Source organism: Marmota monax, unplaced genomic scaffold, assembly GCF_021218885.2.
Source record: "Marmota monax isolate L192 unplaced genomic scaffold, Marmota_monax_Labrador192_F-V1.1 WCK01_AAM20220418_F8-fsc00004, whole genome shotgun sequence".
In the NCBI taxonomy this organism is placed as follows: domain Eukaryota; kingdom Metazoa; phylum Chordata; class Mammalia; order Rodentia; family Sciuridae; genus Marmota; species Marmota monax.
The window spans coordinates 30,953,583-30,967,361 of NW_026692881.1; positions in this window are offsets into that span (position 1 = coordinate 30,953,583).

Consider the following 13,779-nt stretch of genomic DNA (forward strand, 5'->3'; position numbering starts at 1 on the left):
CACCAATAGCAACCACGCCAGCTCCACAGGTCCCATGTGATTTTTTAATCAGTTTGGAAAGTATGTGCAATTACCTAATTTACTCCAGATATGTATGTCAATCTGGGTTTAAACTGTCATATATGATGAAAACCAAAGACTGAAAACCACTCAGAGTGTGTTTGACAGCAGCTGCAACTGAGGCAAATCCCTAACTATCCTGTCTCAGGGGAATCCACAAAGCCCAATAGGCAGGAAGAGCAGGCAAGAGGACAGCAACCCTAACTCTGTAACTCAGTGGACGGCTTGCTGGAAGTCTTCAGAAGTCTGGAGAAAAGCTAAGGGGAATTTTCCCTAAGCGATTCTGTGAAGTTTTCATAGATGAGATGAACTTTTCCCTGAGTTGCCCAATACTGGTCACTTTTGAAGAGTGGGTTAAACCTTGCAAAATATTACCCTGGGCTTCTGATTACTATTTTGTTCCCTAGCTTAGCTAGGGAGCTATTTTCTTAACCACCACTTGAAATTATGGAGATTGCCTGGAGATGTGGCACACACCACTAATCCCAGTGACTTGGGAAACTGAAGCAGAAGGATCCCAAGTTCCAGACCAGCCTTGACAACTTAGGGAGACCCTGTCTCAAAATAAATTAAAAAGGGCTGGAGGTATCTCTCTGTGGCTGGGGGTATATCTCAGATTAACTGGGGTTAATCTACTACCTCCCCAAAGGACAGAGACTGGGAGGCTTAAAAAGTTTATATTACCACAGATAAAACTTATTTTAAATTAGTGGACATGAGCTAATCGATCCTGATGGGAAGAGGGAAATTGAGAGGTGAAAAATTTAGGCATTGTACCAGCTCAGGTGCATATTCTGGCTCTAGAAATCTTTAGCTGTGTACCTTGGGCAAATTACTTAATATGAGTCTCATTTTTTCCTCATCTGTAAAATAATGTCTATATAATCCTCCTTAGAGAGTCTCAAAGTGGCGTCTGAACCAGCAGCGCACACATTACCTAGAAACCTGATAGGAATGCAAGATCTTCAACCCCTCCTGCAGATCTGTGGATGAAAATGGAGGAGACAGGCCACATGCACCTTCACAAGAGCCCCTCCCTGATGATACTGATGCAAACTAAACCTTTGAGAACCACTGGTCCATAACAGATTTTTAGCCTTGATTGTGTATTGGAAAAATCTAGACAATCTCTAAAAGAAATGATACCTTGGTCCCAGCTCCATAAATTTTGGTATAATTAGTCTGAGGCATGAGCCATACCCCCAGGAAGCGTGCACACGTACACACACACACACACACACACACACACACACACACACTCTGCTGCTGCTCCAGGTGATTCTAATATGCAGTCAAGGTCAAAACCTTTCCAGAAATATTTCAGCATTAACTGATTTAATATATCTTCAGAAATTAGCACACTGTCTTTCACATGGTGGACACCCAATACATAAAGGCTTTCCTTCATAATATCTTTTGATTTGATACTGTTTTTATTAAAATTCAAGGTGAGAAGGAAATTCACCAAAACACCAATGATGGTTTTCTCTGAGTGGTAGAATTAGGATGATTTTTAAACTTTCTTATTTTTTTTTTAACTTTTCTAAAGTTCTACAGAGGTATAGCCATATATTCCATTTATAATCACAAAATTAAATGAAACTAAATTTTAATAGAGGAAAGAGTCTTTTGAGGTTCTTACCTTATAATTATCCTCTCTGTGTCAATTAATCAATGAGGAAATCACATTATTTTAATTTTACAGATGGAGGAACGGAATCATAGGAGAGTGTGCCAAGTTTATACCAGATTCTGCTGGTTGTTATGGTCAAAAGAGATAATATAATAATTGCAACTAATTACTCTTCTTTGGAATATCTCTCTCGTCCCTCAGAAGAACAGTCTTCTTTCTCTGTGTGACACAAAATGGGACCAACAACACTCGGTTGTGTAGGTACAGGCACCAACTTCCTCAACTAGACCTGTAAAACTCAAGAAATAAAACCAAGAATCAATACATGGGATGTTATCAAATTAAAAAGCTTCTGCACAGCAAAGGAAATGATTAAGAGTGTGAAGAGAGAACCCACAGAATGGGAGAAAGTCTCTGCCAGCTATTCCTCCAATAGGGGAATAATATCCAGGGTATATAAAGAACTCAAAAAACTTAACACCAAAAAAAGAAAAATAATAATAACTTGATCAATAAATGAGCAAAAGAACTAAACAGAAACTTTTCAAAAGAAGAAATACATGGGGCTGGGATTGTAGCTCAGCAGTAGAACACTCCCCTAGCACGTGGAGGACTTGGGTTTGATCCTCAGCACCACATAAAAATAATTAATCAATCAATCAATTAATTAATTAAAGGCATTGTGTCCAACTACACCTAAAAAATAAATATTTTAAAATAGGAAGAAATACAAATGGTAAGAAACATACAAAAAATATGCTCAGCATCCCTAGCAATCAAGTAAATACAAATCAAAACTACACTTAGATTTCATCTCACTCCAGCCAGAATGACAATTATGGAGATCACAAATAATAATACATGCTGGTGAGGATGTGGAGGGAAAGCTTACACTCATCCTACAAATTAGTACAACCACTCTGGAAAGCAGCATGGAGATTCCTCAACAACTAGGAATGGAACCACAATATGACTCATTCCTTAGTATTTATCCAAAAGAACTAAAATCAGCATATTTTAGTGATGCAGCCACTTCAATATTTATAGCAGCATAATTCACAATAGCCAAATTTTAGAATTAGCCCAGATGCTCATCAATAGGTGAATGGATCAAAAAAATATATACACAATGGAGTTTTACTCAGCCATAAAGAAGAATGCAATTATAGCATTTGCTGGTAAATGGATGGAAATAGAGAACATTAGGCTAAGTGAAATAAATCAGGCTCAGAAAATCAAGGGTCAAATGTTTTCTCTAATAGGTGGAACTAGAACAAAATAAGGGAAAGGAGGTGGTGAAGGGGTAGAAGGGAGGTATCGGATATCACAGATATACAGGGAAGATCAGTGGAGTAGAAACAGGAGATTGAGAGAGAGGAAGGACAGAAATCTAGAGGAAATATGGAATGAATCAAACAAAACCATGCTATTTGCATATATAACTATACCACAGGAAATTTCACCTCTATGTATATGTAGAAAGTACCAATCAAAAATAAATAAATAAACAAGCAAAAGGAAGATCAGTAGAGTAAAGGAAGAAGGATAGGGAGAGGAGGAGGGGAAGGAAAGTTGAGAGGGGACGAGACCGAAATCAAATTCCATGCCTGTTTGATTTTGTCAAAATGAACCCAACTGCTATGTAAAAGTATAATGTTCTAATAAAAACAGGACCAAGGGCTGAGTCCACCTATTACCTAAGCGCTACCTTGAGTCTCTGTCACCAACTGGTCATGTCACCCTCCTCTTCAAAGACAGCCCAGCAACTGCACTTACATATCGCTGTCACCACAGAAGAACTGGCACATCATGCTACTTGGATTGCTAAGGAACACTGCAAAAGTCTCAGCCAGAAGGTCCAATTTGGGTTCTAGAGCAACCACTACCATATACACACTATTCACTAGGTATTGGGCACTAGGCTCAAAATTTTATAAGAATTTACAAAACGAGGGGCTGGGACTGGGACTCAGTGGTAGAGTGCTCACCTAGCAAGCATGAGGCACTGGGTTCGATCCTCGGCACCACATAAAAATGAAAGAGATATTGTGTCCACCTACCCCTTTTCCCTTAAAAAAAAAAAAAGAATTTACAAAATGAGGCTGAGAGCAGTGGTTCTCAAATTTTAGAGTGTATCAAAGTCACCTGGAGGGCTTGTTACATAGACTATCAAACTTTGGCCTGAAATTCTGATTCGGCAGATTCTTAGGATGGAGCCAAGGATGAATTTCTCACAAGTTCCCTTAGTGATGCTGATGCTGCAACTCAACCACACTTTGAGGACACTGATCATCTGTAAATACTTTCTACCTCTGACATTCGTTTGAACTCAAGCCCCCAACTCTTATCCTAGGGTCCCACACGGAGACTTCCAGCGGAACCCCATAAATCCCCAATGTTTTGGTCACAATCCCCCATAATCTCCCAATGGGCAGTTTCTCTTTAAATATGAATCCAGCATAGTTAATGCTTCAGCCCCTGAGGTACTTGCAGGGACCCTCCACAATGGGGAAGGCACCACCAAGTCCCAACCCTGGGAGCACACAGCATTTCTCTTAACAATCTATCCCTGGTTCTCATAAGCAGCACTTTCCGTCAATCCCAGACACAGGCAATGAAGCACCCTGGCTCTGGTTGGTGTCCTTTCCCACCTCACTAAGGCTGACATTGTACATGAAAGCCTTTTCCTCCTTCCACCGACAGAGGGCCTGGCCTGCTATGAGGAAAAAGAGAGCCCCACACTCTAAAGCATATGCTTTAAAATTTACAAAGCACTACCACACCCAGCCTTTCATTAGGGCTTCATAATAAATCTCGGAAGTAGGCATTATTATTTTGTTTTCTCACTGGGGAAACAAAGGCTAAAATAGGTTTAACAATTTGGCTAAAGCCCCACAGTTAATAGGAAATAGAATCAGGACAACTAGAACCCCAGTCCCCATAGCCCTAGACATATTTCCACAGCCTCTTGATCCAAATTATGAAAAAGTTCCAATTAAATTTCTCTCCCTGACTCCCTTCTTCCTTAGCATATTACCAAGAATGAATCATTATGGGTAAGTAGACGAAGAACTCTAATTGCAGGTCTTGGAATGGAGATGTTTAATTACATAGTTACACATGTGATTTATCAACCAGTTTTGATCGTTGACAATTCTCTTTAAAGAATTCTTTTCCACTAAAAATTAAAATAATATATTTTTTAATCTGCCCTGGAATGCTTTGTTTTCATTCAAATAAAGAGCTGACTGCTTCTTATGAGTGTCATGATTTCTAGGCAATTGGTCTAATGTCAGACAGGCATTAATTCCTAGTAGATTTACCACGATCAGGTATGAAACTGCAGAGGCTTTAATCTAGAAACAATAATCATTTTCTGGACAGAGCAAAGTAGCAGGAATTTATCTGAAGTGGGAAGGGCCATTTTTAAGAAACCTTAAACCTGCACCCTTGATTCCCTTGAGCAGGAATATCCTCTAGATACAATCTAAAGAATCCTAAAGAATGATGCTGACACAAATTTGATTTTACCTGGGAGAAGGGAAAGTTGGAGGGCTTTCGAGTCAAAGCAGCAAAAAAGGTCAAAGTTCCCCTGCATTACTGAGGCAGGACAAGAATGAGGAATGAGCTCCACCTTCCCAAAAGTGAGTTCCAGCTTAATCCCAAGATCAGATCTAAGGACACTTACCCCTGGAGCATGTTGGAGCAATGCTGTCAGTCTGCTTCTACATTCCTCTAGGGACCAACTCTGGGCCCAAGTCCCAAGAAGGCTTTTCTTGACCATCATGGAAATCATCTGTTTTCTACCAAGTAACATATGTGTTATTGCTCAGAGAGGTTAATTTTTTATTAGAAGAACAGCTGGGCTGGGTTTGCAGCTCTGTGATAGAGCAGTTGCCTAGCATGTATGAGGCACTGGGTTCTATTCTCAGCATCACAAATAAATAAATAAAATAAAGGTCCAATGATAACAACAACAACAACAACAACAACACAGCTTATAAGTAGAGGAACCAAGATTCAGTTGCCCCATCACTACAAAAAAAAAAAAAAAAGATTTGGACCCAGGTAGAATCTCATCCATTAACTGAGTCAGTAAAATCAATTAAAAGCCAGCTAGGTGATGGGTAGAATAAAATGATCCTGAAGAGTGCATTGAGGGGCTGGGGCTGTAACTTAGTGGTACAGCACTTGCTTAGCATGCCCAAGACCCTGGGTTCTATTGCAGTATTACAGGTGAGAGGCTGAGGCAGGAGGATCACAAGTTCAAGGCGATCCTCAGTAATTTATCCAGACCTAGCCTCGAAATAAAAATTTAAAAAATCAAAAGGGCGGGAGATGCAGCTCAGTGGTAGAGCGCCCCCTGGGCTCAATTCCCAGCACCGTAAAATAGAGGAGTGCATAGAGACCATGTAGACAAGGGGCGGAGGTTTCAGGCTGAGTAGAAGGTGGGGCTTCACCGAAGATAAAAAGTGGAGGGTCCGTGAAGCCCAATTGCACTTACTTACATTAAAGTCACTCCTGCGTCCAGACAGAGCCCGGGGTGGTGCAGAAAGCAGCTGGCCCTGCTTCCCCTCATGGCAGCCTCCTGTAAGGCGCCTGACTTCCCACAGCACATTCAGCGCCCCCTCTACCTGGGGAGAAAACTATGCACTCGGCAGGAAGCAGGCCCTTGGATAGCCGTGTTGCTCTTCTACACCGCAGCTCACATTAGAGCAGTCACTTACTAATGGTACCCTACAAAGTGGCAATTTACCAAAGGGTACTAATTTAGTACCTGGTCCTAGAAGAGTTAACTCACCTCCCTCTAGAGGTACCTAAGTGACTCCTGGCTAGAGAGGTGGTCCAGAGCTCTGCAGTCCTCCCAACCTGCCCCAGGCTTCTGCTGCCCTCCGGTGAGGCATCAGAAATTGAAGTGCAGCCGGTGGGGGTGGTGGCACAAGCCTGTCATCCCAGCTCCTCAGGAGGATGAGGTAGAAGGCTTAGCCTGGGCCACTTAGCAAGACCCTGACTCAAAATAAACTATCAAGGGCTGGGATGAAGTTCAGCGTTAGAGCACACATAGGGCAAGGTCCTGGGTACAATCCCCCTGACCACCAAAAAAAAAAAAAAAAAGAGTCCTTTTTTAGAGCAGTATTTCAGGAGTCCAGAGGACAGGGTTCGAGTGGTGGTTCTGCCGCCAAGTCCCTCTGCTACAGATCTTTCCCCTCTCTGTGCTTCTGTTTGCTCAAGTTTGAAATGAGGGCAGTGGGACTTTTGATTTCTGCCGTCCTCCTGACAGTCTAAGAGGATGATTCCTCACTATTTTGGGGTCATACATTCCTTTTAAGAATCTATGCTAAGTGCCCATCTCCCCATAAAATTTGGCCTACAGTTTCAGAACAATGCATGGAAATTCTAAAGTTCAAAATTCTTGGTTCAATATGGGCTCTGAAGTCAGACAGGTCTGGATTGAACTCTGGAAATACCTCTCTCCCCCCCAACCCATCCCAGTCTCTTACCTTTGAGCCTCAATCAGAAAAATAATACCAATAATACCTACCTTGCAGTATTGTTATGAGAAGGAAAACCAATTACATACAAGAACCTGGCTCATAGCAGTTGCCCAAAAAATGACAGATAAAGAAGAAAGGAACGGCACTTGTGATACGTGCTCTGGAACTGTATCATGTTCCCTTTGCCCACAGTGAACCTCAGTTATCTATGCACTTCAGGTGTCGGTGAGTACTGTTGCTTGATGGCCAACTCTAGCTTCTCTCTGCAGGTAGTTCTCGTCACTGGGCTCTCTCCTTGTGCTCAGCTGGACTACCACAAGTCTCCATCTGTCTTCGTGTTAGGCCCCTCTAACACAAAGGCTAATCTTCCAGAAATTAGCACTTAAACTGTGACACACTCCTCAGAGCACATGGATGCAAGTATCACTCTAAGGATTTCAAGTGAAATAAAATGGCACTGGCTTTATTGAGTTTTACTATAAACCAAACACTGAGTAAGTCAACAGATTTCATTTAACCCTCTCAACAGTCTTATGGGCAACGTAGTATATTGTGTATAGAATATAATCTCTAAAACCTACTTGATATTGACCCTGAGTCCTCCATTCACTAGCTATATAATCTTGGACAAATCATTTGTCCTCTGTGCCCCTTCGCACCCTCATCTGTAGGGGGGAGAGATAGAAACTGGTTTACAGAGCCATATGACCGTCAAAGGAGATTATACATTTCTAAATTATATGTAATGTACATTATATTTTATAGACATTTTATATTTATGTGTGGAATTCAGAAACTGAATTTCCACTGGTATTTCCAGAGTTCAGATTTGAATCTGCCATTTGGTAAATGCTCAATAGATATGAGCTATGTGAGCTATCATTCTCCTATTCCCTTTACAAACAAGCAAAATAAGACCCACATAAGTTGTAAAGCACCAGGCCTGAATCAAACTGCTACCCCTCCAAATCTCTATGTATTAGAAAGCCAATGTCTCTTATGATGTCTTGAGTTATTTGGCCTTCATTCAAAGTCTCCCAGAACCTGACTCCAATTCATACTGTTGGGTACTTATACAAATTCTTTCTTCCCACCTAAATTTATTTTCCAACTTTTGAATGATGGGGCATTTACTCCTCAAAGGCCAAGCAGCCTGGAGTTGCCTAGATCTCTGCATTTCCAGTACCTGGCAGTGACCACGGCAGGCAGCCGCAACTCTGCATGATGGTGTTTAGATATTTGTTAAATCACATCACAGGTCCATTGCAGCATTCATTCGACTTTTATATTCATTGCCTCCTAATGTCAGTTATCTTTTTAAATGTAATTTAGCATCCAGCAAACACTTATAGAGCATCTACCATGTGTCAGGGACTATGTTAAGCACTATTTCTTTATATTTGGTCTAGCTGAGTATAGACTACCTACAGGAGCTCAGTAGAAGTGGGATAATTGTAAGATTCCTTCAGAATCTCAAATTCTTCAGATTCTTCAGACCATTTGAGAAGGTAGTTGCAACATATCACCTATGAAATATTCTGGCCAACTATGTCTAAGAAATATGGTCATGAGAAATACAGGGGATAGAGAAACAAGTTAAAAGACACCATGAGGAAACCATCAGACAAATCAAATCCTCCATATCACATTTTATTCTACAAGACAACTGATCCAGACTCCCCAAAAGTCAATACTATTCAAGAAAAATAAATCAGACAACTTTTCTAGGTTAAAAGCAACACAGATGGCATAATAAAATAAATGCAATCTCTGAACCCAAAGTGAAACCAGGCTTCTGGATTTAAAAGACTAAGGGCTAAATAAAAATAATAATAATAGTAATTAATAAAAAAAAGACAAAGGGCTAAGGGCATAGCTCAGTGGCAGAGAACTTGCCAAGCATGCACGATGCCCTGGGTTCAACCCCGACACTGAAAAACAAAAATAAAAGAGACATCATTGACATTGGTGAGACAATTGGGAAATTTCGAATATGTAGGGGATGTTAGGTGATATCTCAAAATGATGATTTTTTAGATGTAATAATGGTATTACAGTTGTGTAGGAGATACATTCTGACATATTTGACATAAGTGTCATAATGTGGACAGCACATACTCAGATAGTTTAGTAGGGGGACGTGGAGAGTGAAGTTTGCATTAAAAGTGAGGGAGACCATGCACATAGACATGTGTTGAGTTTCTTCCTCCAGCTTTATTGAGGTATAATTGACAAAAAGTGCATTTATTTAAGGAATACAACATATTGTTTTATATAATATGCATTGAGAACTGATTACCAAAATTAAACTAATTAACATACACCTCACCTTTTTTGGTGTGTGTGTGTGTGTGTGTGTGTGTCTGGTACAAACACTTCATTGCACTTTCTCAGCAACTATAAAGTACCTAATACATTACGATTAATTATAGCAATCTTCTTTTACATTTGGTTTCCAGAATTTACTCATATTATAACTGAAAGTCTGTACCCTTTGATCCAAATCCCATTTCCTCCACCCCTAGCCCACAGGAAACTACCTTTTTGCTCTGTTTCTGGGAGTTCAAATCCTTTAGATTCCACGTGTAAGTGAGATCACACAGTATCTGTCTTCCTTTGCCTGATTTATTTCATTTAATGTAATGTCCTCTAAGCTCATCCAATGGCAGGATTTCTTTCATTTTTAAGGCTGAATGACACGTGTGTGTGCCCATGTGTGTGCGTGCATGTGCACATGCATACACCCATGCACACATGATGTTTTCTTGATCTATTCATCCCTGCATGTACACCTAAGTTGTTTCCTTTTCCTGGCTATTGTGAATAATGCCTCACTGGATGGGGAGTCTCTCCAAGCTTCAGATTTCAGTTCCTCCAGGTACACTGTATACTCAGAACTGTGTTTATTGAATCATTTGGTTGTTCTACTTCTAGTTTTTTGAGGAATCTCCATTGTATTTTCCATAATGTGCACCAATTTACAATCTTTCAAACCATATAGGGGTTCCCTTTTCTCCACACCCTTGTCAATAATTGTTAACAGTTTTTTTTTCACAATAGCCACCCTAACTGATATGAGGTTAATTAATCTTTGACAAAGTCACTAAGAGTACACGAAGGGGAAAAGATATTCTCTTCCATAAATGGTGTTTGAAAAACTGGATATCTGCGTAGAAAATAATAAAATAAAATAAAATTAGAACTCAACCCAAAATATATTAAAAATTTAAACACTAGACCTAACCCATAAAAATTGTAGAAGAAAATAGGGGGAAAGCTCCTGGAAGTTGGTTTTAGCAATGATTTAATGACTATGACCCTAAAGGCATAGGCAAATGGAAGCAAAAATAAACAACTGGGACCTCATCAAACTAAAAACATTTTGTACAGCAAAGGAAACAGTCAACAAAATAAAAAGGCAACCTACAGAGATGAAATTTACAAAGATGTAAATTTCTAATAGAGGACAAATACCCCCCAAATAGAAGGATCTTCTAAGACTCATTAGCAATGAAACAAAAACAATTATAAAATGGTCAAAAGACCTGAACAGACATTTTTCCAAAGAGGACATTCATATGGCCAACAGGTGCAGGAAAAAGATCTAACAAGCGCCAGCCATTAGAGAAATCTGAATCAAAACCACAAAGAGAAATCACCTCACACCTGTCACAGAAATGCTTTTTAAAGTATATTTTCATACTCAGAAATCACTAGAACCTAAATAAGCTGTCCTAATAAACCAACTTTATCATTCCAGACCTAGAAATAGCAATCTGAACTGTAAAAACAAATCAAGAGAACAGTGAGATCTCTCAACTTTTCTGTAGATTGCTAAACTTAAGATGGATGATAATTAAAGCACTTTATTACAGAGTCCAGCCAATGCTTCTACCACTTAGGAGGGTTCCTGGAGAAGTGCCAGTGCCTCTGGTCTTCACAAGTCCAGAGAAAAGTGAGGATGTAACCTGATAGGTGAGGACTTCCCTGGGTACCTTAAAAAGCAGGGGGGCTATCCCTCTCCACCCTTCTCTACCTGTGACTGCATGGGTAAATTCAATTCCAGATGGAAAGTAGGAGTCAACCTTGACAAACTGAAAAAAAAAAAAAAAGAAAAGAGAAAAAAGAAAAGAAAAGGAAAAAATGCTAGCAGAGAGAGAAAGAGAATTTCAAGAGTTATTTTCTGACACTTAAATGTGGAACTGTATTTGGCACCTAGTTTTCAGTTGATTTGAGCCAGAAGGGACAGGAGGTAAGCAACTGGTACCATTAGCCTCCAGTAATGATATAAATGACCCCTGACCTTGGGCCACCAAGCACCTTCTATTCCAGATGACCTCTACTTGATTCTGCATTCCAGATTACTGTTTCAAACATATTGCAGGGACATAACAGCTGGTATACTGACTTGAAAGAATTGCTAAGCTTCAATGTCACACCAATGGCCTTGACTTCTACCTGGGGTTAATGGGACTTGGACAATGAGTGAAAAGGACCCCCAATTTAAGCCAAAAGCTTGATGGCAGAGCATATGTGGCACCAGCAAAACTCTAGTTAAACACAATCTTTGGAGTGGTACATCAGGACGCAGAAGAAAAAGTTAAAGTTACATTCCCTTTACTCGCATACTGATTCTTCAGGTTCAAAACAAGATGTGAGTTGCTTTTCTGGCTGAATTTCACTTGATGTACATGTATGGGGTGGGGCATGTTCTGGTATGTTAGTCTACAAACACTAAAGTGCCTAAATACATACATGCATACATACATACACATAATACATAATTCTTTACCTAATACTTACTATGGTCCAGGTACACTGTAATGGTGAGCTACGTTGAATAAGATGTGATCCCTACCTTCCCAGGACTTATAGAATAGAGTATCAGGGAAGATAGACAAGGAAACTAATAGTTACATTAAAGCCTGAAAAGTGATAAGAAAAGCATAGGGTTCTATGAGAACACAAAGAAAAGGCATTTGTTGCAGACCTGGAGGATGAGAGAAGGTTTCTCAGTAGACGGGACATCTCAGTGAGGCCTAAAAGAGGGATGGAAGCAATTAGGTGACTAGCATATGGGTGCAGGTGGAGGAGGAGTGTGTTAATAGAGAAGGAAGCTCCACCACAGGGAACAGTTTGTGCCGAATCTGAAAATGTGTTCCAGTTCATAAGATTGAGGTATAAAGCACAGGGGTGTAGAAACCGAGAAAAATAGCCCAGGCTTGGTCGTAAGTGGCCTTGTAAATTGGATTTGCCCTAAAGTCAATGGGAAACCATGGAAGAGTTTTGAGCAGAGGAGTAGCTTGCCTCTGTGCATTCCTGAGAAACAGTCCTGTGGCTGCAACATGGAGGACCAGCTGAAGAGAAGAAAAGCTACCAGTGAAGGAGGAGACTGCCACACTGACCCAGGCACTGCAGTGATGGTGGCCTAATGGGAACGAGAGGTGAGTATCCTCTTCTCGGAGATGTAGAAGGCCGGTTACAAAACCTACCACCATTCCTTTTCAGAGAGTTTCCTGTTGCCTTTTCTTATCCTGAGGAGAGAATTTTCTTTAGTCACCCAATATCCCTCCCTTCTGAGAAATAACACGCTGGACAAGGAGGAGACTGGCTCTTGAATCATAATCGTGATACTGTAAGAACAGGCCCTATCGTCTTGGAGAAGCGAGGCCAGAAGTTTAACCCAATAACTAGGAGAATGGGGCATGTCATAATAAATTTAGTAATTATTGCCCCACCTAGAAAGAAAAATAAACTCATTTCATTCTTCAGTAAATCCCAACCACACTCATACTTTTTCATGAGGTGCCATAACTCATCTTGAAGAAACAGAAGCATGACTTTCCAACCCAAAATAAACTTTTAAAAACTAAGAGATGAGTTAGGCAAGGTTGCAGGGTACAGGGTCTTGTAGGATCTTGCAAGGATCTTGCAGGGTACAAGATCCCCAACACACAAAGGAGGTAGCTGGATTCCCAGTTTGATCCCATCCTCTCTACTCTGAATAGCCAGGGGACAGAACTTCTGTCATCTCAACCTAAGACTAGAGGTTTATTTTCTGGACACAGTGAACCAGAAAGGCTATTGAAAAAGTTAGAGAAAAAAGACCACATGAAAAAGAGGGAAGGAGGCCAGGAATGGCGCTCCCCCTTAATTCCAGCACCACCAGAGGCAGAGGAAAGAGGATCACGAGTTTCAGTTGGCCTCAGCAAGTTAGTGAGGCCCTATTTAAAAATAGAAAAAGGCTGGGAATGTAGCTCACTGGTAGAGTGACCCTGGGTTCAGTCTCCAGTATTGGAAAGAGAGAGAGAAATTATGAAAAAAAAAATTCAAGAAACATTTCCAATGACTTTCCAACCAAGAAGTCTCACTGAATACTAGCACAATGGATATAAAAATTACCAACTCCAAGCTCATTTGGTGAAATTGCAGAATACTAAGGACAAAGAAAAGACCCTAAAATCTTTGAGAAAGGAATAAGAGTCTTATTTAAAAGATCACAAACCAGAATGGCATTGGACTTGACATCAACACTGGAGGGTAGAAGACAATAAAATAATGTCTTCCAAATGCTAAGGAAAAGGTATTTAC